We start from the raw sequence: 23,653 nt of genomic DNA, 5'->3' as shown, positions 1-23,653 counted from the left end.
TCTTATTAGACAGTTCTAATAAGCCCCTAGGTTCTCATCACCCAACTCCCATCACTGCCCACTCCTGGCCAGCTGCCCTCCCCCTACCTCCCCCAAGAGATTCTGAAGAACAGTTTGAATTATTGACATTATGTAACTTTATCTATAACTTCTGTAGGTGCCATAAATCTCTATAAGTCAGAGACTCTTTTTTTTTTTAAGTAGACTCCACGTGCATGGAGCCCAATGCAGGATTCAAACTCACAACCCTGAGACCAAGACCTGAGCCGAGCTCGAGTCAGACTCCCAACTGACTAAGCCACCCAGGATCCCTGACAAGGATTCTTTTTTTTTGTGAGCACAGCCGCAATGCCATTATACATCATCAAGTATTTGGTAAATTGCCCAAATTTCCAGAAGGCCTAATATCTCCTCATTGTTCTTCTTCTTTTAGAGTTTTCACAGTTCCTCCTATTGCTTATTTCTTCATACAAACTTTCAACCTAGCTTGTCCAGTTCTAGGAAACCCCTTTTAGTGTTTTTTTAAAGATTTATTCATTTAATCATGAGAACAAAGAGAGAGAGAGGCAGAGACACGGGCAAAGGGAGAAGCAGGCTCCATGCAGGGAGCCCGACGTGGGACTTGATCCTGGGACTCCAGGATCACACCTGGGCCGAAGGCGGCGCTAAACCGCTGAGCCACCCGGGCTGCCCCCTTTAAGTATTTTATTGAGATTTTCCACATGCATGAGTTAACTTGGGCACAGCTGGCATCTCCCTGAAGTGGATCCTCCCACGCTGCGTCATGGTGGAACTTCCATGAGGAGTTCCACGTTTTCCTCACATGGTTTTTACCCGTTTCTTGCTGCATGTATTCCTGATTGTTTTACCTCATTTGCTGCCATTATAAATGGGGTCTTTTCCCATAAACCTTTCTATCTGGTTTTTGTTTAAAGGCATGAAGGTTTATGGTTTTACACATTAATAAATGCCCCATCCCTCTCCTAAAGATTCTCAGTTTGGCATTTGGCTTTGTTCTGTTTTAGGTTATTGTTTGCTTTTGTTTTCATCTATTGGTTCAGGGAGGGAATCATTCTCTACCAAGACCAGATGCCCTTGCCTGTAACTCTGCAGAAATACCAGGGCTCTTTTCCCTGGGTCTCTTCCTGTGGCCATCTTGTGCACCATTCATTTAAGAATCACCACCCAAGCTCCTGAGATTGAGAATATACCTGGTCTGTCACACGGTAAACATTCGTGCAGCTCCCTGTCATCCTCGGCCTGCCAACACACATGCACAGGGCTGATCCTGTGAACCACAGGGGACAGGGTGGGGGTGATGCATCCATCCCTTCAGCCCTAAGCAGGTCAGAAGACTGGTGTGGGTCAAGGCATGGCAGGTGGGCCCAGGCTCACTCCTAACTCCCTTTGATGCAGCTACCCATCGGGCTGGTGCTGCTGGACTCCTCTGGATGCCTGGTAAAGTGACACCACCACCAGCACAGCATGTGACCTCTTCAGGCTTGGTACCTGTTATGGGACAAAAGCTGGCAGTATCAGCAATCATATGGATCAGGGCCACCAGGGAACTCCCTCGGGCTTTGTCACGAGCAGTTTAGGGCTGCCTCGTACCTCTGTCCCACGCTTGATGGCTCTTTAGGTGACACTCACGCTGGACCCATACGTTAGAGACCTCCAGCATGTGTGAGGTGCAGCCTGCCCTTTGCGGGGGGGGGGGGGGTGCGGTCCCCCTGGAGGGGACACCGACTCATGCGACCAGGTATTTAATGCCATCACTCTGTCCAAGGGCAACAGAGTGATGCCCTTGAGGTTCAGATGTACCATAGGTCCTCCGGGCCATGGTTCCAACCAAACCACATGAGGATGTTCTTCTAGGAGGGATGGAAATGTCAGACCACCACTGAGAGGGGTCCCCGGTGCTCAGTCCACCCTAAGGCCCCTGTGGAGGGCATGGAGATGGGCAGAGACAAGGCCAATGGAACCGTGGGGTGCAGCATGTGGGGCCCCAGAACACGTGCAGCCACAGGGGACATGGGTCTGCGGGGGGTCCCTCGAGCCTGGGTGTCCAGAGGTGCTCGGGGAAGCACTTGATTCTGGCCTCGAGGGCCGGGTCTGGCAGCACCAGTGCCTCCAGCCAGAGGCCCTGACCGGCTCCTCGAGCTGGGGCTCCAGGGCAGATCTTCCCGAGGGCAGGGCTCATGAGCCGGTTCTGTGAAGATGAAGGGGAAACTGAGGCCCGGCCAGCCCCCAGCCAGACTCAAAGGAGCGGCCTGCATTCCAGGGCCTGTTGTGAAGCGGCCTGGCCCAGGGAGGATCTTCTTTCCTGCGGGGAGGGGGAGTCGGAAGCTCGCGAGGGGCGCCGAGGTGCGCTCCTTCTGGACGTCCTCCCCTTTCCTTTGTGCGCTCCCTGTCCTGGGCCCCGTCGTCTCCAGAGGGGACTCGGTGTTTCTCACTCTGCCCCGTGTCCTTGGGCTCGTTTCCCCTGACGTGCTCCTCGTGCCGGAGAACCTCCCCAGCGGGCACACCCTGCCTGGCCTGTCCCGGGGCCCAGGGGCGAGGGCCATCGAGGGCTGGGGGCCTGTCCTGGGCCGGTGGGGCCTGTTCTCCCCCGCCCCCCACCCACCTGCAGGGAGACAGGGCCTGCCTGGGGCTGGGGACCCGGAGGCAGACCCCCTTCCTCCTAGCTGGCCCTGGCCTGTGCCCCCAGCACAGGTGAGGGTCACAGGAGGGTCACAGGCGAGGGGCAGGGGAGCCCTTGGGCGGGGCTGACGGGGGCCTTCCTGGGTGGGGGCCCGAGTCCCAGGTGGGCACCCTGTCGGGGCCCCCTGCCTACTGCATGGGCAGCTCGGGAAGCAAGCAAGCTTCTCTCACTCGAGAGAAGCAAGTGTTCAGGGCAGTGCACCCACTGCCCTCCACGAGAGCATCTTACTCCGAGCCTGGGCACGACATCCCCGAACCCGGTGGAACCCGCGGGACCACACAGCAAGGCATGTGATGACGGCCCCTGGGGGTGCTGGGGGTGCTGGGGTCGTGGGAAGCCCCAGTCCCAGCCCACCCCAGGCACGGCTCTCTCATGTTTTCAGGCATGTTCTGGTCCAAATGTGGCGAGATTCATGGAACTGGGGATATTTATGCTCATTTTGCCCTTGCAGTTTTGATCAAGGAAAGGACATGTCATAAGGATGGTGATTAGTTTTTATATCTAAGGCGGTCACAAAGTCTCCCTGAGGTAATGTGGTCTGACTTGAAGTCTCATGGTGGTGACGATGGAGAAAACAGCTTTATTCTCTCCTTTTGAAAATCATTCTGCCGTGAAAATGACTGTTTGCATTGCAGCCTGTTCACTGAGAAGATATTTGGAAATTATCTTAAAATTTTCCCTTCCCAAGGAACAGTATATAGAAATAAAGACAGTATTTTCACCAAGAATAAAATGTCCAGAAAGGTGAGTTCTTGAAAGCAGAAGGAATGACAATGAGCACACAGTGAGACTTGTCACCTCTGAGGAGGCTGGGGCTGGGGGGAGAGGAGGGCAGAGATGGGGGATGGAAGTGGGGACAGGATGGGGGGGACTGTAGGGGCCCCATTAGGAAAGCAGCTGTTCCCAGGCCAACAGTTGAGCTGGGAAACAGATGAAAGCCGAGCCCTCCTGTGTGGGGCTTGAAGCCCGAGGGGCTGACCCACTTCCCGCGCGGGGCACTTTGCCCGAGTCCCATTAGAGGCTGCTCTGTGTCTGAAATACAGTAATTTGGCTCCTTTGGTCACTTTTTTTTTTTCCCTTTGGTCACTTTTTGATTTGATTTCCGTTTCTCCACCTCCGTGGAGCATGACAGGCTCCATTACAGGGACTTTCATCTGGGGCTTGCTTTTTGAAGCCCCCGATGGCCCTGCCATCGGGTGGAGGTGGAGTGGGGGTGGGGGAGCTGGGGCGCCCCCCCACCCTGAGGAGGACTGGGAGGCAAGGCAGCTGGTGAGGTGAGGCCTGGAGCATGCAGGCCTGGGATCTAGCAGCGGGGAGCTGTCATGGGGCGGGGGGTGCCTTCCAGGTCCCAGGGGAAGTGTGTATGTGGGTCTTCCAGAAATGTGGGAAATGTTTCTTCTCGTTGCAAAAATGTGTTGCCAATTTGGAGTGTTTTGGAGAAACTTCATTTGACAGAGTGCATCCAGGTGGGGAGAGAAGGTGGGCAGGCTTCCCATCCAGCCGGGTCATGGGTGCTCTTCTGGGAGTGGGCCACTAGCTCCCAAACACTCTGGGCCAGGGGCTCTGGGGTGGGAGAGGGGCGCTGGGGGGTGGGGGTCCATGAAGCTGTGCCCTAGGGAGGTGGTCAGGAAGCTCAGAGCAGATGGCTGAGCTATGGCCCCAGCTGTGGGGCACACCCCAGGGTGAGGAGGGGAGGGGCACACACAGGGTGAGGCTCCCCGCATCTCACTGTTATTACCTCGCCATATGTAGCTTTCACCCTCCCCTCCTCTCCCTCAGGCTTTTTGATTTTAGACGATGCCTTTCTCTTATGCAATTTACAGAGGTCAAATTATAAAAGATCTAAGTCATATCATTACAGATATGGTGGGGAACAAATTTAATTCACACCCTAGCTTGGTTTGCAGAGAAGAAAATTTTAAATGTCCCTAGACCTCTGCTTGTGATAAAGTCCCAAGCCACCTCCCTGGTGTCCTGATTCTCCCTGTATGACTTTCTAACAGAATTACTGATCAAACAATCTGAATATTTTTAAGACTCTTGAAATCTGTGACTCACTTCCTAACTCCATTTGGTTCTTCATCTCATGGTGCAAAGTTTCTTGAAGACTGCCTCTTCCTGGGGCTACAGCGGGAGACAGGCCTACAGAGCTGAGCCATTGTAGGGGCAGCAGCCTCCCTGAATTCGTTCTAGTATGTTCTATTGCCAAAATGATGGGGGTGTGCACACTTGGGTCCACAGCAGCAATATTCACAACAGCCAAAAGGTGGAAGTGACCTAAGTGTCCACCAATGGATGAAGGGATGAGGAAATGTGGCCTATCTACGTAATGTAATAACCTTCAGCCTTAAAAAGGAAGGACATTCTGACACCTGCCACTACATGAATGAACCTTGAGGACACGATGCTGAGGGAAAGAAGCCAGTCACCAAAGCCAAGTCCTGTGTGATTCCACCCACATGAGGTCCCTAGAGGAGTCAGAGTCATAGACACAGGAAGGAGGATAACCATCCCCCGGGGCTGGGGGAGAGGCTAGGAAGTCAGTGTTTAAGGGGGACGTTGTTTCTGTTTGGGAAAGGAAAAACTTCTAGAAATAATGTGGTGATGGTTGCACAAGCCTGTGAATATATGCAATGCCAACAACTTGTACACTTGACGCACAAAATTGGCAAATGCCACGTTATGTATGTTTTACCACAATTTTTAAAGTGTGGAGGGAAAAGATGGCCAGAGGGAATAATTATCCTCAAAGTAATGTAATCCTTTACAAATTCCCCCAGAAGGAGTAATTGGGAAAGATGCTTGTACAAATTTCACAAGCTAGCTTCCAGACTCTGCAGTGTTCCTGGGAAAGCAGCAAGTGTTGGTGACAAGGCGACAGGCCGGTGAGGCATGACTAATGCTGTGGCCATCAGAGACGTCCTCGCCTGCGTGGCTGAGCCCCTTAATGTCGAAAATGCCTTCTGATTATTATATAAATTTGTGCCTGTCAAGAGAATCATGAGGGCGCCGTGACCCTTTTGATGGCATTATCCCAACTTCTGGGAGTCGCATTTCTGGGTCATCGTGATGGAAGGGTTCATAAATGAAGATTGTAGTTTAGATTTGAACGCTCCTGGCGTGCCTCTTGTCTGTCGGAAACTCATCTGGATACAGAACTGTCGTGGCCCCGATGGCCCACGGCAGGGGGTGTGGGTCTGTTTCCTCAGGCTGGTCCACCTTCATGGGGTTGCTTTCGAGCCGGCTCCCCAGGATCACTCTCCCTAGGGATTTGGGGACCGTGGAATTGGGGTGCAGGCAGACGTGAGCATGAGAAGGAGTGCTCCCCAAACCAGGCCAAACACATGATCCCCTTCCCTCTTCTCACCTTTCTGCCCAGGCACTGACCCATCTGTCACGGAGTCCCTGACAATACTCAGGCCCCGTTCATCAGCCGTTATCTGCAGCCCCCAGATCGGAGAGCAGGACAAGTGCAGCAGATGCCATCGCGTCGTCCCCAGATTCACCGGGCACCCATGGCCCTTCCAAGTGCTCACCACTCACCACTGCATCCGTCCTGCAGGCCCACCCTCTGTCGCTGGGACCTGCCCAGCTCAGCGATGCCTGGGCGGCTCTGCTCCCTCTGTGCAGCCCCTAATGAATGACTAAAAGGTTCGATTTCCTTTCTGAAGATGGGATAACCCTGTGAGGCCGCCAGCACCCCAGAGCTCCTGCAGGACCAGGCTGGCACTCTCCTGGCTTCTTCTCCTGCCCTGTGCTGCTCCCCTCACTTCCTTAAAGGCTTCTCCTGAGGTCACTCCCTCAATAATCCACTTACATAAGAATCCTATCTCAGGCTCTGCTGGAGGGAACCCAACCTATGGCAGGAGTTAAAAACCAAGGGCTTAGAGTTATTGAGACCTGGGCTCAAGTCCTGAATCTTATCATTTGTGCAAGCCAACCGACTCACAGCAACCCCCATACTGTCCCCCTTTATCCACCTGGGCTGGTGCCTGGCAGCCTTTTGGTGCCATGAGGTTCCCCCCACCCCAGGAGTTATGAGACTAGTCTGGGCATCTTGGGCACCTGATTCAGATTGGGTCAATCAGACCTCCTCCCTCAGAATTTGGGACTAGGAAAGAGTTCTTAGGCTCTTGAGGGTCCAAGTCTGAAGAATGAAAGCTTCCTACTAGAAATGTCTCTTCCCGCCCTTCAGGAGGCTGGGAGGAGAGAGCAGAGATGGAGCCTCAGGGCGGAAAATAAGAGACCAAGGACAGAACAAGTGCAGCTATTCCTCTGCCCCAGGTACTACCTGGTGACTACCTGAGGCCCTGATGCCCCCTGGTCCCGGGACAGTCTCCTCTTTAGCTTAAGTTATCTCACGTTGATTTCCATTATATTAAACAAAACTTCCTAAGTCACTCAGGGCTGAAATCATTAACCTCCTTCACCAGTGGAGGCTCAGAGCAGTGAAGTCCTACCCCAGCCGGAAAGGGAGAGCCAGGATCGGAGCCGGGTCAGAGGGGCTCCAGAGATGGCCCTCCAGCACCAGGCCAGCGGGGCTGTGGCAAACAGGCCAGGGCACCCCTCCCCGCCACAGCCCTGCCCTCCCCACTCTCAACCTCAGGGTCTGTCTCCCATGGAGCCCGGCTTCTCCCTTCCTCTTGGCCCAGGGGACAGGCCCTCCTCCCACCTGCCCTGAGTCACTGCTTTAGCCCAGATGGCCTGTCCCCTCCCTGCACTGAGGAGCCAGAGAGTCTCTGGAGACATCTCCCAGTATGGGAGGCACATCTGTTCCAACTTCTAGACTCTTCCAGGGTGCTGGAGGCTGCATTCCAGTTGGGGAAACTGAGGCTGGCCTAGCCTCTGGCCTGGGACGCAGAGGTCCAAAGCAGCCCTGGATGGGGGTCACCGGACTCTGGGTGCAACTCTTCTCCCTCAGACCAACTCCTCCACCCCGCCCTCCTCACCATGAGCCCTCAGGAGACCTTCCACGGCAGAAGTTCCAGGCTGGTCCAGGCAGACGATGGGGAGGACAGTTTCTGTTGTTTTACAGGAACACGTGGTGTTTGGACCACAGGTGCCTCCACGCGCAGGTGGAGGTGGAGGTGGCAGGTGCAAGGTGTCCGCTCAGCTAGCAGGTTATTTTATTTTATTTTTTATTTATTTATTTCTTAGCAGGTTATTTTAGACCAGGACGTGCCTTGTCAGCAGGAGGAACAAACCCCCAGTCCCCGCCCTGCCCCGTAGGAGTGTGTGAGCGGCACTGGTGTGCATGTGTGCAAGCGTGTGTGAGTGTGTGAGTGTGCAGAGATAGACACCATAGTATAAATGGGCATGGGTGCATGCGTGGGTGTTCACACCTACCAGAGTGTGCGTGAGCGTGCGTGTGTGAGCACACGTGCTGCCGTGTTCCAGCCGTGTGTGTGCGCACATGCACTCGCGCTTGTCTGGGTGTGCATCTCAAGGTGTGCATCTCTGAGGACGACCTGACCCCTGGGTTATGGTTGCCTCACCCTACCTGGAAGTCCCTCTGCTTCTCCCGGGTGAAAACAGACCCTTTCTGTCCTCAGGCCTCATCTTCGTGTCAAGGACATCAGGTGGCCCGGCCTGGGGCTTCTGCCACCTGAGCTCCAGCTCCGTCCGGAGCGGGACCTGCCAGGGGAGGGACAGGCCTGGTGGCCCCGGGGGCTCTTCCCCTTTCCCCGGCCCCAGGCCTGGCTCTGGGGCGTCCGCTGCTCTGCCCGGAGCCCTGGGCTCCCCAAGCCCCCAGCCTCACCCCGCAGCTCACGACCCCCTTCCCTGCCTTTCCAGTCTGTCCCTCGCCCCTGGTCTGAGCCATGGTGGCATCCAGCTACTTCTGGAAATCGTACAGACTCTACTTTGCCAATCGAATTTGACTTATTGGGTTATGTTTGCCCTTTTAAAAAACATCAACATGCCAGGCAGGTTTCCTAATTGAATAATATATAGTAAATGAACTTTTCTTTAAAAAACAAACCAATCCCATAAAACTGTTATGAAGGTGGGGATACTTCTGCCCGCCTTCTCTCCTGGCCGGCGAAGCCCCCACACATCGCAGCCCGGCGGGCCACCGGGGGCTCCACGTCGCGCGCGGGCTTGAGCGTGGGCAGGACCCTCTCTGGCTAAAGACACCGCCCGCCAAGGGCCAGGTTTCCGGCAGGAGCGGCCCCCGCTCACCCCTGACTCCGGGCTGCACTCGTCTGGGGCGTCTCCCATCCCCATGGCCCGCTGGGCCACCGGGCCGGTGGGTGACAGCCCAGAGCCCCTCCCCGTCGTCTCACATCCCAGCTGCCCGCCTTGAACCCTGGTTTTCCAACCAGGGCCCACGAGGGGAAGGGGGGTGAGATTAGGAGTCACGGGGCAGGTGCCGGGGGGCCTCTGGCGCCCCCGCATAAACGATGTAGAGCCCGGTCTGACTGCCTGGGGACCCCCGGCGGGCAGGTGGGCTCTGGGGACCGTCCTCTGGGCGGCGCCACCCCCACAGGCCCCGGCCCTCTAGCCTCCATCTCCTGGGGCCCAGGTGGGCCCTCGCCCCGTTCACCGTGCGCAGCTGTGGGGGGCGCAGGGGTCCCCACCTCCAGGGCTCTTGCTGAGAAGAGCTCATCTCTGCGCTGGGACAGGATGCTGGGCTCCTGCACCTGCCCGGCAGGCCCGTGGGGCTCGGGGGGCCAGGGAGGGGGAGAGCCTGACCCTGACCCGGGAAACGGCGTCCACACAGGCGGCCGAGGAGCAGGGACCCGCGCTGGGCTCTCATCCGAGGCTGAAAGCGCCGGGACCCCTGCATGTTCCTTCTAAAAGTGGCTCCACGTCCCCACGGCCTGCAGAGTGAAAGCTGGGCGCCTTCCCCTGCCTGCAGGTGCCCCCCACCTCCGGGGCTCCCTCCGCCCGGCCTGCCCGTGTCCTGCCGTGCCTTCGCTCGCACTCTTCCTCCTCGGGGACGCCCTTCCAGGGGGGTCACGAGGCTCGGTGCCCAGGCCAGCCCAGGCAGCTTGAACAAGTTATTTCTCCCGGTCCCTGAGGCCGGAAGCCCGGGAGGAAGGTGCCGGTCCCCCCGGTCGGTCCAGGGGCCTCGTCCCGGGGGACAGGCGGCCGCCCTCTCCGGTGCGCTCCGTGGCCGCTGTGCGCAGGTCCCTTCCCACCAGGCACTGATCCCGGATCCCGGCCTGGCCCCAGCCCCATGAGCTCGCCTGACCCCGACCACCTGCCACACTGTCGCGCTGCGGCCACGCAGGACCGGCCCGGGCACCCGGCTCCTGCCCCGTGCGGTGCCTCCGGGAGCCCACGCAGCCAGGAGCGGCGGCGGAGCTGCGCGTTGGACACCCGCACCCAGAGGGCCTCTAAAGGGCAGGGCCCCCACCATGGGCTCCATAAATCTCGTCAGGGCTGATTCAGAGCCTCCCCCAGCTGAGCTGCAGCCCCCGAAGCCCCCCTGGAGCCCCCGAGGCCCATGGGGGGATGGCTGCCGGCCCAGGGTCGCGGTGTCCCCTCTCCCACTGTAAAGGAGGAGCCGGAGGCCAGGCTAGGGACACCCCTGCCCCAGCCCACACCCCTTGGGCCTGGAGAACAAGGCTCGGCACCCACTTTTCCCCAACAAGGGAAAGAACAGTTGTGGCAGCACATAATGGCCTAATTTATACTGAAATTATCAGTAATTTGGGCCATTGAAGCTCATGGGCTGGTGACTTCTTTTCCTGAACACAGAATACAGACGAGCTCTCTGGAGTAGCTATTTCTGTGCTTACATTTTGGCTTTTTCTTCCTGTGATGTGTTTGCGGGTGAGATCGGAGCTCCCTCCGGCAGAGAGCTGGGACGCTTCCCCTGGAACCAGGGGCCGAGGGCCGAGCGGGTGAGCGGGGGCGGCAGGTCCCCCGGACTCTGGATCTGCCCCCGCACCCCGCGAGTTTCTCCCCATTCATTTGCATTTTTATTCCTTTACTTGCCTCTCAGTTGATAAGTTTAATATTTGAAAACATAAAAGGCAAATGGAGATTTATATTTGCATTTGCTTTGACGTCACCTAATAAGATTTGAGCTTCATCTGAAGCTATTAAAAACACATTTCAAGACTATTTGCCAGAATTACGAACTCGAGCTGAGACGATTCTAGAGAATTGACCCTTCTGAGTGGGGGCCAGCTCGCGGTAGATGGCGGGGAGCAGGGCTCTGCGACCCCCGGACGCGCCTCTATGAGCAGAGGGGAGCCGGGCACCCAGGGGTGGGGGGCCTAGCTCCGGGCACAGCCTCCCATCCCCGGGGAGGCCGTCAGGGGCGCGCTCCGAGGTGCGGCGGCCGCACCCAAGACAAGCATTCGCCAGCCCTCCCGACAGGGGCCGGGGCGGCAATATTTGAGGCTGTGCAGGCAGCCGGTGCGGGTGCGGGTGCGGGTGCGGGTGCGGGTGCGGGTGCAGGTTCGGGGCACAGTAGCTACGCCAGGCGCTGCCACATGGAAGGCGCCGCAGGCCGCGCGTGGACGGAGGGGGTGGCTCGGCCCGTAAGACTTTGTGAACCCAGCGGAGGGCCAGGTTTGGCGCCCGGGCCACAGTTGGGCAACCTCGCTCCAAACCCACGCTCACGGGCACCTGGTGGCTCAGTGGTTGAGCATCTGCCTTTGGCTCAGGTCGTGATCCCAGGATCCCTGGATCGAGTCCTGCTTCTCCCTCTGCCTATGTCTCTGCCTGTTTCTCTTATGAATAAATAAATAAAATCTTTAAAAAATAAAAATTCCATGCTCAGCCTTGAAGGGCTGGGGCCGCAGATCCGCTCAGGCTGTTGGCAGGACTGGGCTCCAGGGGTTGTGGGGCTTGAACCCGTCTGCCTGGAGGCCACGGTGGGGCGCGCTCAGGAGGTCGCAGGCCGTCCTGGGAGCCGGTCGTGTGCTGAGGGCCAGCCCCCTGCGGGAGCGGTTCTGGGGCGCGGCCAGGCCAAGGCATGGGTGGCACCCGAGGCTGGCTGGAGGGAAGCTGCCCCATCTTCGGTAGGAAATAATGAGACGCGACCCTCGTCAAAGGAGGTTCAACAGTGAGCGTGCAGCCGGAGCGCCAGGCACGAGGGATTGTGCGGGGAGCCGAGTGATGGTGGGGGAGGCCCCCTCCTGCCGGCCTGTGAGCCTGGGGGCTGCCGCTCGTGTCCCCACTCTCAACAGAGACAACCAGCAGAAGCCCTGCCTGCCACTCGAAAGCCCTGCCAGCCTCCCCGGCGACGCCCCACCACAGAGATTTGTTTTCAGAGCAGATTCTCCCTGAACACGAAGACAGTCTGTGGCGTGAGGCAGCGGAAAGAGCAGAGCACGTTGTTCTGGGCCTTGGTGTCCCCAGCAGGGAGGTGCTGGGAGACCACAAAACTCCTGTCTAACACAATGACAGTTGCTCAGTAAAAGTAGTGTCTGGACCTTAAAATGTCACCTTGCAGGATGACTGCAAGCGGGGAGCGCAGTGGGTGTGCCCAGGGAACGGGCCTCCACAGCCCCACGCCCTCGCCCCCCAACAGCCGGCCTGGGGGCTTCTGATGGGAACAGGGAGCAGAAGGGAGTTGGAGGGAGGTGCAGAGACCTGCTGAGCAGGGAGTGAGGGTGGGGCCACAGGCTGTGACTCGGGGGCTCTCGAATTAGTGTGGGGCTTCCTGGGGGGGCCTCACTCAGATCACAGCGCCCTGGAGCCAGTAATATGTTGTCTGTGTGAGAGCATGCAATCTTTTTTTTAAGATTTTATTTATTTATTCATGAGAGACACAGAGAGAGGCAGAGACACAGGCAGAGGCAGAAGCAGGCTCCATGCAGGGAGCCCGACGTGGGACTCAATCCCAGGACCCCGGGATCACACCCTGGGCCGAAGGCAGACGCTCAACCGCTGAGCCACCCAGGCGTCCTGCAATTTTTTGTTTCTACAAAACAAATATCCATCACACACCATGTAAATTGTGGTTATTTGTCCAAGGAATGCCACAGAGCAACAAAAACCAGTGAACGAGGACCACATACAACCACATGGGCGGTGAGTGAGCGGGAGGGACCCCTTCCCATCTGCCCTGCCTCAATTTACCCTCGGGAGGGCTGCGGGCTGGAAGGGAAACTGAGATGTGGATGTGGCCATGTGGACGTGCAAGAGTGTAGAATGGGTTCTTACAAAATATGACTTTATCGTATCTAAGTTATGCTGCAAATATTTAAGTCTGTGTTTCTAAGCTGATGACAAAACCCACCATGTTTTTATGTTGGCTTTCGTGTGTTCGAGCCCATCACCCCCTGCAGAGCATCATCTCCGGGGACTCAGGGATCATGGGGCCCCTGGTTCCTGGCCTGCTGCAAGAGCCCAATAGGACCGTGGCTGGACGTGAGGTTAAAGGTGGCCTGCTCCCCCCACCCCCACCTGTCTATGCACAAAGCCACTCCCAAGGGAAGTGCCAGCAGTCAAAGCAGAATCAGGTGTAGGGCATCCGCCAGGGTGGGCAGACACGTACCAAGGGAGCAGGGTCAGAGTCTGGGGCCCAGAAAAAAATGGGAAATGGAAGACAATGAGCACGAAGGAGTCAGGATTGGGATTTACAGCAGCAGCAGCAGCACCAAGGTGCTGCTTCCCTGCCCCGCTGGCCCTCTGAGCCCAGGCACCATCCTGTTCAGCTCCATGCACCTGCCCCTAAGAGCTTGATGGGAGGGACCGGGATCCGGCCCTCTGCCATCTCTGCACCAGGGTAGGGTCAGGGGCTACAGCAAGTATGAGCCCCTCACTTCCCTCCGGCCCCGCAGCAGGGACCCCCGTCAGCACTGCGGGGCATGTGGACAGGAGGCAGGCAGGGGGAAGCACCCCAAGGAAGAGCCGGCCCAGGGCCCTGGGGCAGCTCAGGCTGGCTGGTCCCTCCCCTGAGCCGGGGAGCTGAGCTGAATCAAGCTGGGCCTCTGGAGGCTCTTTTGCATCACCTCCCTAATGGGCCTAAGGTCTTGGCTGAATTCTAATGTGAGTAATCTTGCCTCCCACTCACAGATTTCAGGGAAAAAATGCATACAATGGTCCTAGTCTGAGTTAGTGGAGGAAACAAAATAGTAGAAAAATAACAGTAAAGTTTATGGTGCAACTTTCATCACCTTTATGTTTTTATCTGCTTGCTTATGGTTTTTTGCCCCGTTTTCCTAAACTTCCAGCAATGTAGGTTAGGATGAATTTCCGGATAGCATAATATTTTTGGAACCCCCCCCCCCACTCCCAAGCACAGCTGCTCGCTGTCATTCCCTCCAGGCCATCCTGAGCCCCCCGGCTAATAAGGCTAATTGACAACAGCAAGCATCAGCTGCAATTAGTCACAGACGTCTAATAGTATCACTGCTGCCTTAATTCTCTCCATGAAGGTTTTTACCTATCTTTTCAGTCTCCGTCTGCTTTCAGGATTTGGACTCTGGGTTGTGTGCTTTTCTTTCAAAAGATCCCCTATTTGCCTGGTATTCAATAGCCAGTTTCCTTTTCTTTTCTCTATTTTTTAAGATTTTATTTATTTGACAGAGAGAGAGAGAGCCCAAGCAGGGGGAGCAGCTGAGGGAGAGGAAGAAGCAGGCTCCCCGCTGAGCAGGGAGCTCACCCGACACAAGACCCCGGGATCACGACCTGAGCCAAAGGCAAGTCCTTAACCCTCTGAGCCACCCAGGCGCCCCCTCTCCTGGGTTCTCTTTTCAAAGGCGGAGAACAGTGTGCTGGGATCGAACACTGCATTTGGCTAGTTTTTAAAATAAATACTGTCGGGATCTCTGGGTGGCGCAGCGCTTTGGCGTCTGCCTTTGGCCCAGGGTGCGATCCTGGAGACCCGGGATCGAATCCCACGTCGGGCTCCTGGTGCATGGAGCCTGCTTCTCCCTCTCCCTATATCTCTGCCTCTCTCTCTCTCTCTCTCTCTCTCTCTCTGTGACTATCATAAATAAATAAAAATTAAAAAAAAATAAAATAAATACTGTCAAAAGTCATCAGCACATTCTAGGATTTGGCAGTTCTGAACATGGACATACTCTGGTATCACGGGTGAACCCGATGCTCAGAACTAGAGGCAGGATTTACCCAAGAAATATCACAATAGAAAAAGACCTGAAAATCTAATGTGTGTTTTAAAGAAAGTAGAACAATCATATACATTTTTGTACCACCGGAAATTCTATGAAAGTGAAGTTTTCAAAATCCCCTCTGGGGATGCCTCACACTGCGGTGTTCTCTCCCCGCACCCTTGCAGGGAGAAGGCCTGGGGCAGGGCCAGGATCTGGCTGGGTCATGCAGAACCAAAGCTTCGTACTTGGTTTCATTCCTGAGAAAAGACATTGGTAAAAGTGCCTGGGACAGATGAGGCTGGCAAGTAAGAGCGTCTGAAATAAAGCTTTCCATGGTGGTCCCTGCAGCCTAGGGGACCTGAAATCACAGGAGACTTTCCAAAGAGAAATCATGGGCTTCCCCTTAAACCCAGGGGAATTTGTCAGGAGACAAGCAGAAAGGAGGGTGGTGGGTAGTACATAGCAGGGGGTCCTGGGGGAGCCTAATTCCTAGGAGATCGACCCCCGCCCACCTCCCAGGCAGAGGTGGAAAGCAGCCTTTCTGGTGGGATCTTGTGGTAGGTCTGGCCGCAAGATCCCTTTTCCTCAGCTGGTGGAGGAATGCAGGTGGTTTACCTCTGAGGCCCCTTTTCTGGAGAGATGCCCTCGCTGGATAGAAACACCCTGATACAGTTATACAAGGACTTGCCCGGGACTTGGTGTGCTCCCCAGCCCCACGACTATAAGCACCGGAAAGCCACAATCTTCCCAGCTCAGTAGGGGGCAGAGTCCAGGGTCCAGGGCTGGCAGAGGAGCTGGAAATGGGGGAGAAATCCTGGAAGCAAGATCACTGCAGAAGGAGTGAGGCCCAGAGTCTGGGTGGAAACGCTGCCCAAATCCCTGGATGACCAGCAAACTACACACGCACGGCGGAGCCCACAGCAGGCACATAGGAGAGACGAGTCTGCCCTTGAAAGACGCCTGCACTGGGGGGATGTGTGGGGCTTCTACTCTTTGCTGTAGGTATTCCCCAACTCATGCACAGCTTGGGTGGCTGGAGGCAGAAGCGTTCCTGGCTTGGGGTGTCAGGGGATAAAGCATGGGATTGGCAGAGCAGCCGGGAAGTGAGGCATCAACCTCCCTAAACAAGGAGCTGGTGAGCCTGTGCTCAAATCCTTGGCCGGCAGGTAAGTGTGCAGGTGTAGAGGGCAGGGCATAGAGGCTACGGCTGGAAGACGAAGCGCGGAGCAAGGCTGTCATACAGCCGTGGAACAATCAGAAACTGAAAGCTGGAATAAAAACGCTTTCAGGTAAACAAAAGCCTGAAATTTTTGCCAGCTCCTCTTCACCACAAGGGTTGCTAAAGGAAGTTTTGGGTGGAAGGTAAATGACCTCAGATGAACTCACAAGGGACAAAGAATAACCATAAAGAGTAAATAAACATATACATATTAAACACTGCATATAGGTTTGTTTTCTTCTCTTTACTTCTTTCATAGTCATTGTAGCGCTATGCACAATAGCCAGGAGGTGGAAAGAGCCCAGATGTCCAAATGAATGGCATGATAAGCAAATTGTGGTCTATCCATTCAATGGAATATTAGTCATCAAAAGGATGAAGCACTGACATGCACCACGATGTGGATGAACTTTGGAAACATTCTGCTAAATGAGAGCAGCCAGGCTCAGAAGGTGACATGTTCTAGAAATCCATTTATAGGAAATGACCATAAGGGACAGTAAATCTGTAGAGACAGGAAGCAGGTTGGTGGTTGCTAGGGGCTTGGAGGAGGGGCGAGTGGTGATGAAAATATTTTGGTACTAGAGAGAGGTGGTGGCTGTACAGCATTGTGAATGTACTAATTGTCACCGAATAGTTTGCTTTATTATTATTTCTTTATTTATTTTTAAGATTTATTTATTTATTTTAGAGAGAGAGTACATGGGTGGGAGGGGCAGAGGGAGAGAGAGAGAGAGAGTCCCAAGCAGACTCTACCCTCAGCCCAATGATGGGCTCGATCTCACGACCTGAAATCATGACCTGAGCCAAAACCAAGAGTTAGATATCTAACTCACTGTGCCACCCAGGCACCCCTGAATAATTCACTTTAGAATGGTTAGTTTTATATGAATTTCAACTAAAAAAATTATCACAGCCCCCCCCAACACAAAGACATGACTATTTATAAAGCAAAAAAAAAAAAAACACCAGGTTTATAGTACACATAGATGTAATATATACGACAACAATAGCATAAAGGATGAGGGAAATAAGTGGAACACTTCTGTTGCAGATACCTATAGTCTACCTGAAGGAATTAAATATTAACTTTAAGTATATTTTGTTAAGTCAGAGATTCTTATCGTAGTCCCTAGAGAAGTCACTAAAAAATGCAAAACCGCCAATGAAGGAATTAAAATGGAATACTAAAAAATATTTGATTAATATCGAAGAAGAAAGGAGGGTTAGAAGAACCAAAATAACCCAAACAGGTGAGACTACCACAAAATGAATAACATTAATAAATCTAAGCATATCAGTAGCTGCGTTCAACATAATGGACTAAAGCTAAGGTCAGCCAACTGTAGCTGGCCGGCCAAATACTGCTTACTGCCCATTTTTATAAATAAAGTGTTATTGGAACACAGCCACACATTTATTCATTTATTGTCTATGGCTGATTTCATGCCACAGTGGCAGCGTTAAGTAGTTATGATAGACACTGGCCCAACAAGCCTGAAATGTTCATCAATTCAGGAAATTAGCCTTCTCCTGGACCAAACGCTCCAGGAGAAAGACAGATATTGCCAGATGAAATTTTTTAAAAAGCAGCAATATTCTACAAAGGATATATTTGAAATACAAAGATACAAATAGCTCGAAAAAATAGTGGAAATTCATGCATATACAGTCAACTAATATTTGACAAGGGAGCCAAGAACACTCCATGGGTAAAGTCTCTTCAGTAAACAGTGTTGGGAAACCTGAATATTCACACAGGCAAAGCAATGCAGTTGGATCCCTATCTCACAATGCTCACAAAAATTGACTTAAAATGGACTAAAGACTTAAAGGTAAGACCTGAAATGCAGCACTCTTAGAGGAAAACAGGAAAAAAGCTTCTTGACATTGGTTTTGGCAAGAATTTTTTGATAGGACACCAGAAACATAAACAACCAAAGCAAATATAAACAATAGGACCACATCAGACTAAAAAGCTTCTGCATAGCAAAAGAAACAATCCACACAATGAAAAGACAATCGGCAAATGGGAGAAAATATTTGTAAACCATGTATCTGATAAGGGATTACTCTCCAGCATGTATAAGGAACTCATACAACTTGATAGCAAAAATAAAATAAGTTAAATTAAAAACCCACTTAGACTATGGGCAAAGGACCTAAATACACCTTTTTACAAAGACATACAAATGGCCAAGAAGGACACAAAAAAGTTCTCAACATCACTCATCATCAGGGAAATGCAAACCAAATCCACAGTGAGATGCCACCTCACACCTGTTAGGATGGTTATTACCAAATAGACAAGAGATGTAAGTGTTGGCGAGCATGTGAAGGTAGGGGAACCCTTGTGTGCTGTTGGTCGGAATGTAAACTGGTGCAGCCACTATGAAAACAACAGAAGAGAGTTTCCTCAAAAAAATAAAAATAAAACTACATATGATCCAGTAATTCCATGTCTGGATATTTTTCCAAAGGGAAATAAAAACTCTATCTTGTACCAAAAAACCCCAAACAAACCCAAAAACAAAAACAAAAAACAAACTCTATCTTGTCATATATGGCCTTTGCTATGTTGGGGTACATTCCTTCTGTGCCCTATTTATTGGGAGTTTTGGGTTTGTTTTTCAGAGAGAGAGAGAGATGGGGGAGGGGGGAGGAGCAGAGGGAGAGGGAGAGAAAGAGAATCTGAAGCAGGCTCCACATCCAGCATGGAGCCCAATACAGGGCTCAATCTCAAAACCCTGAGATCATGACCTGAGCCAAAATCAAGAGTTGGACATTTAACCAACCCAGGCGCCCCTATTGAGAGTTTTAATCATGAAAAATTTTGAATTTTTTCAAATACTTTTTCTGCATCTATGATCATATGATTTTTATCCTTCGTTCTATTAATGTGGTGTATCACATCTGATGTGTATTCTTGTGTGCTTCCCCCCATGCTCATATAATCATTGCATATATGCTTTTCTTTGGTCACTCAAATTTCCTTCAAAGAGATCGCTAAACCTGTAGAGACAAGAGTTGTAGGGATGAAAAGCATAAGGCTGCATGTGGCTTACTAGGAGTGATGCCAAATGAGCCACTCCTATTTCTACTTCTTGGCTCCCAGAACAATGTATTCTTTCTATTGAGGATACGGTGCCATATTTAAGGTCTTTGATTCAACGTGTATGCCATGACCTAGCCTCCAAGTTTGTGCTTTGGTTGTCCATTCGGGAGAACAATGTTCTACCAGTTTGATAGCTTCTGGATGGAAGAAAAAAGTGGTGGCTCTCATGGACATGGGCTCATTCCCCATCTCCTTCACTATAAGGTGGGTTCCCTGGTCAGAAGCTGTGTTGTGAGAATCTATGCCTATAGGTGAGACATTTCACAAGCCCTTGGAGATTGGCCCTGGCTGAGGCCCTGTAGCCAGGAAGTCAAACCCACACCCAGAAGTGTCTATTTTTTATGCATACCACTGGCCCTTCCAGAATGAAAGGGGCCCAGTGTTGTCAACAAGTGGCTGGTTGGGGTCCTTGAGGAATAGTGCCACCTTGGTGGATCAGTGGTGGTCTCTTGTTGTTGGCAGGTTGAATATTCAGATGGGGAAGTAGCTAGGTCAGCCTTGGAGAGTAAGAGTCCACACTGCTGTGTCCATGTGTGCCCTCCATGTCTGTTGCTGTGGCCATGTCATTTCTGTGTCCATCATTTTGGTGTTGGTGTGGCTCCTAATAGTTGAGCTATTTTGTCTGCTTGATTATTTAGTGTCTCTTCCACTGAAGATGCTGGGCAGTACTATGCGATCCTTCACACTTTGTGTCCACTCCCAAAAGCCATCACATGTCTCTACTCCACAACTTCTTATCTCTGGTCATTCAATTTCCCTCCTTCTAGGTCCTAAACCAGCCAGCCAGGCCATTTGGCATTAACCATGAGTCTATGTATAGACTATGGTCTATGTAACCTCAGGCTGCTTCTTACACACAAAGTAAACAAGCAGGTGCACCACTCGCAGCTCCACCCATTGGGAAGATGGTCTTTCAAGGCCATCCCTTGACCTTTTCAGTTGCTGGGGTAATTGCAATCCCCTGGCTTCTGGTGGTTAAGTGCTACCACCTGGCCTCCATTGCCTTGGGGCCCTCACATCTCACAGCCATCACTGAGCCGCCCTGTAATGGCCACCTTTCCGGTCATCAGCCAGTACTTTCCTGGCTGTGCTGAATGGTATGATCTCTGGGCCTTCCTTGGCACCATGTGGATTCCAGCATACCCGTGTCCGCAAGCCTTTCTCTGTCCTATGCATGGCAGCTCAGGCATTCCAATTCAGGTCCATTTTTCAGCATGGGTCCTTGCTTTTGACAGGTTTCTAAGAAAGTTTATACCCTCTCCCAGGGTTTGACAGGGTGTTAAATTTTGGATCCCGAGAGTGACCTCAAGTCAATAAATGCTTCCTAATCTAGCCTTATGCTCTGATTCCTTCACATGCCCCTCAGAATCCAGCCTCCTGTATCATCAGGCCCAATGGGTCCAAGTGGGTTACACTGCATCTTAACGTAGGCTCGAGCCTAAGCAGAGAGGAGAGGAAATGCGGCTAGCTCCTGCGGGCGGCACCTGTTGCCCCCTGGGAGAAATACCTCTGTATTTTCTTTATCTATGGGGAAGGGTGGACCACTCAGAAAAGTTTGAGGGGTCAAAGTCTCTATAGGCGTCCACCATTCATGCATCAGGATCACAGATTTTCTCAACCAGGGCCCTGATGTTGGTTGGCATGAAAGTTCTACCTCCACCCACATTCAACCATCTGAAGTGCTGCCATTCTGAACTCAGTTTGGCTGACGTCCCACTGCGTGAGATGGAAGGAAATGTAAGCCGCTAAAAAGACCCTCTGGCTCTCACACTTGGCTTGTTAATTTTCCCTACTTTTCATTATCCAGCTGAAGGGTCTCAGTGCAGCTCAGTAACATCCACCTATTTCCACGATCCTTAGAGCTCCCACTCCCACGACCCCGCACATTTCCAGTGCCTGTCATCACTCTGAGTGCATTTCCCCCACCAGCTCGTTCTTTTAAGACACTACTGGTCCATGCTGCACCCAGGCAGGCCGTGAATGAGCCAATCCCTAAGCTCTATCTCACCACCTGCTTTCCTGGCCCATTCCTGCTGTTGACTGTTGGGTTCTCCAGGAAGCAGAAACCAAGGTAGAGCTAGGAATACAAAGGGCCTACTGACCAGGAAAGGAAAAAGGATGTAGTTAGGTTGGATGGCATCTCTTTCTACCCAGTGGGGAGCTAGATCCCTGGGACAAAGATTGTTGTTTAGAGAGGTTTCCCCTTCGGCAGAGAAAGCTGGGACCTGGTACCACCACCTGGGTGAGGGCCACTAGAGCAGGGCTTAGGCAGGACAGATGAGGCATGCGGTAAGGAGCTGTTCACTGCAGGCTGCCATCTAGCTCTGTTCTTGGAGATAAAATCAAGTCCTTTCAAAGGGAGCTGAGCAGCCCATCTCTATGGCTGCTACAATCAAGTATAATTCTATTTTACTCCTCTAATAACTTTTTAAAAAAGATTTTATTCATTTATGTGAGAGAGAGAAAGAGAACAAGTGGGGGAGGGTAAGAGGGAGAGGGAGAAGCAGACTTACCGCTAAGCAGGGAGCCCAACGTAGGGCTCCATCCCAGGACCCGGCATCATGAACCGAGCCAAAGGCAAATGCCCAACTGACTGAGCCACACAGGCGTCCCTTCTATAGTAACTTCTAGTTACACCTTTTTTTTTTTTTTTTTTTTTAGTGGTGACCCTAGAGAGTGTATCTTGCATCCTTATCAGAGGATAATTAGTATTTTCAACACTAACTAGATAATGCCAGGATTTTGAAAGGTAAATTGTGTACCTTCTGCCTTCTGTATTGCGGTCACATATCTCTTTTTTAAAAATGTGGAGTTTTTTACTAGTAAAATTAGACATTTACTTGCTTAAACACATTTTTTAAGTTTGGTAAGAACACTTAATATGATACTCACTCTTCCAATACATTTTTATGTGTAGGATACATTATTGTTAACCAAAGGTACAATGTTGTACAGATCTCTGGAGCTTATCTGTCTTAACTGAAACATTATTCCCACTGATAAGGACCTCCCACAGCCCCTGGCAATCATTCCACACTTTGATCCTATAAATATGACTATTTTCATTACCTTATCTAAGACAAATTATGTAATCTGTGTCTGTGACCAGCTTATTTCATTTAGTATAATGTCCTGGAGGTTCATCCATGTTGTCCTAGATTACAGAATTTTCTTGTTTTAACAGGCTGAATGGTATTCCATTGTATATATACATGCCCTAGTTTCTTTATTCATTCATTCATCAATGGACATTTGTTATTTCCACATATTGGCTATTGTGAATAATGCTGCCATGAACATGAGGGTGCTAATATCCGTTTGAGACCCTGATTTCAATTCTTTTGGATAAATAACATGGGATTGCTGGGTCATATGATAGTTCTAGCTTTTAGTTTTTGAGGAACCTCCATATTGTTTTCCATAGTGGCTGTGCCATTTTACATTCCTACAAACAGCATTTGAGGGTTCCAATTTCTCCACCTCTCCAACAATTGTCTTTTTTTTTTTTTTTTTTTAAGAGCCATCCTGACAGTATGAGGTGGTATCTCATTGTGGTTTTGATAGTCACTTCCTTGATGATGAGCGAGGTCAACATTTTTTTTTCATATATCCCATTGGTCATTCGCACGTCTTCTTTGAAGGAATGTCCATTAAGGTCCTTTGCCTACTTCTTCTTCTTCTTTTTTTTTTAAGATTTTATTTATTCATGAGAGACACAGAGAGAGAGAGAGGCAGAGACACGGGCAGAGGGAGAAGCAGGCTCCTCACAGGGAGCCCGACAAGGGACTTGATAGGTCTCCAGGATCACACTCTGGGCCAAAGACAGGCACCAAACCACTGAGCCACCCAGTTGTCCCATTTTGCCTACTTCTTAATCAGGTTATTCTTTTTACTACTGTTGTAGGAGTTCCTTATACATTTTGGAGAGTAACCCCTTATCAACCATTTGCAAACATTCCATTCCATTCCATTCCATTCCATTCCATTCCATTCCATTCCATTCCTAGCTACCCTTTCATGTTGCTTCTTTGGCTGTGCAGAAGCTTTTGAGTCTGATGTAATCTTACTTGTAATTTTTTTCTTGTTGCCTGTCCTTTTGGTGTCCTATCCATGAAATCATTGCCAAGACCAATGTCATGAGACTTTACCCGTGTTTTCTTCTAGGACTTTAACAGTTGCAGGTAAATCTTTGATCTATTTTCAAGTTTATTTTTGTGTATGGTATAAAGTGAGGGTTCAATTTCATTCTTGTATGTGGATATCCGGTTTTCCCAACATTATATTAAATCCAAGTATCTTTTCACCTCCTCCACCCCTCCGCAAGACACAGGCATATTAATTTCTTTTTGTCAATTATTTCTCTTTCTGGTGCTCTCACTTCCAGCTGGATTTCCTTCTCCTGGGAACATTCCTTTCAATGCAGCTCTGCTGATGTTGAAGTCTCTTGTTTTTGTTTTTCTGAAATTATTTTTATTTTTCTTTCATTTTGAAGGATAATTTGCTAAGCATAGAGTTTCCAGGTTGGCACTTCTTTCAGCGCATAAAATGTCACTCCATACTTTTTCACTTTCAAAAGTTCCGAGGAAAAGTAGTAT

The 23,653-nt window shown here is 51.6% G+C and overlaps 1 long non-coding RNA gene across 3 annotated transcripts in view; it reads left to right on the top strand.

Annotated features, from left to right (window-relative positions):
• Positions 1-23,064: 23,064 nt before the first annotated feature.
• The window catches only part of LOC140612550 (uncharacterized), a 28,155-nt gene continuing 27,566 nt past the window's right edge, over positions 23,065-23,653 (top strand). For all 3 annotated transcript variants that reach the window (XR_012013719.1, XR_012013718.1, XR_012013717.1), the window contains exon 1: positions 23,065-23,239. This is a non-coding gene — a long non-coding RNA (uncharacterized lncRNA). The remainder of the gene's footprint in view (positions 23,240-23,653) is intronic.

Source organism: Canis lupus, chromosome 21, assembly GCF_048164855.1.
Source record: "Canis lupus baileyi chromosome 21, mCanLup2.hap1, whole genome shotgun sequence".
NCBI lineage: Eukaryota > Metazoa > Chordata > Mammalia > Carnivora > Canidae > Canis > Canis lupus.
The sequence above is the reverse complement of the archived record's forward strand: the minus strand, read 5'-3'. Positions and strand labels throughout refer to the sequence as shown.